The sequence below is a fragment of the Crocodylus porosus genome, unplaced genomic scaffold (genome assembly GCF_001723895.1).
Source record: "Crocodylus porosus isolate Cpor-Errol unplaced genomic scaffold, CroPor_comp1, whole genome shotgun sequence".
Lineage (NCBI taxonomy): Eukaryota > Metazoa > Chordata > Crocodylia > Crocodylidae > Crocodylus > Crocodylus porosus.
Window position 1 is genome coordinate 3,510,119 of NW_017728913.1, and position 1,245 is coordinate 3,511,363.

Below are 1,245 nucleotides of genomic sequence, written 5' to 3' on the forward strand. Positions count from 1 at the left end.
CTTCCCTTGATCTGCTGGCAATGTTCCCACTAACGCAGCCCAGGATACTGCTAGCCATCTTGGTAACCAGGGCACGCTGTTGACTCATATCCAGCTTATTGTTCATTGCAACACCCAGGTACTTTTCGGCAGAGGTGCTGCTTAGCCTGCTGGTCCCAAACTTGTAGCGATGCATGGGATTGTTCTGTCCTAAGTGCAGGACTTTGCACTTGTCCTTGTTGAACCTAATGAGATCCTTTTGGCCCAATCCTCCAATTTGTTTAGGTCACCCTGAATCCTACCCCTACCTCCCAATATACCTACTACACCCTCCAGCTTGGTGTCATCCATGAACTTGTTTAGGGCACAATCCATCCCATCTTCCAGATCATTAATGAAGATATTGAACAAAACCAGCCCTTGGGGCACTCCACTTGATACCAGCTGCCAACTAGACCTTGAGCCACTGATCACTACCAGTTGAGCCTGACAATCCACCCAGCTTTCCATTCATTTTACAGTCCAGGCATCCAGCCCATACTTCCTTAGCTTGCTTTCAAAACTGCTGTGGGAGACAGTATCAAAAACCTTGCTAAAGTCAAGATATATCACATCCATTGCTTTCCTTACATTCACAGAGCCCGTTATCTTATCATAGAAGGCAATCAGGTTGGTAAGGCATGACTTGCCCTTGGGTGAATCCATACTGACTGTTCCCAATCACTTTCTTCTCCTCCAAGGGCTTAGAAATGGATTCCTTGAGGATCTGCTTCATGATTTTTCCAGGGACTGAGGTGAGGCTGACTGGTCTGTAGTTCCCTGTATCCTCCTTCTTTCCTTTTCTTAAAGCCCGCTGCGCCCCTGCTCCCCCGAAGCCCCCCAGACACCCCATCAGCAGCCGCAGAGTCCCCTGCCAACCCCCAGCACAGCTGGAGGTAAGTGGGCTCATGGTGGGAAGGGGTTAACTCCTCACTCCCTGGGAGGAGGCGGCTGCCTGAAGCCAGGCTGGGTCAAGCCCCCACCCAGGCCCCTACTTGGCCCAGCCCCCCAGGGAGACACGCGACCGGAGCCGCGCGAACAGGCTGCATAAACAGGCACTTGAGTTAGCGCGGAGTTCGCGCAGGAGAGGACGTGGGAGGGCACGAGACCCTGCCTGCAAACCACCCAGAGTAGTCAGTCCCAGCCGTAGCCAGCCTGTCAGTGGCATGACACGGATGGGCACGCGCCGCACCCCGAGGGTCCCTGAGGGCTCTGTGGCCCCCCCAT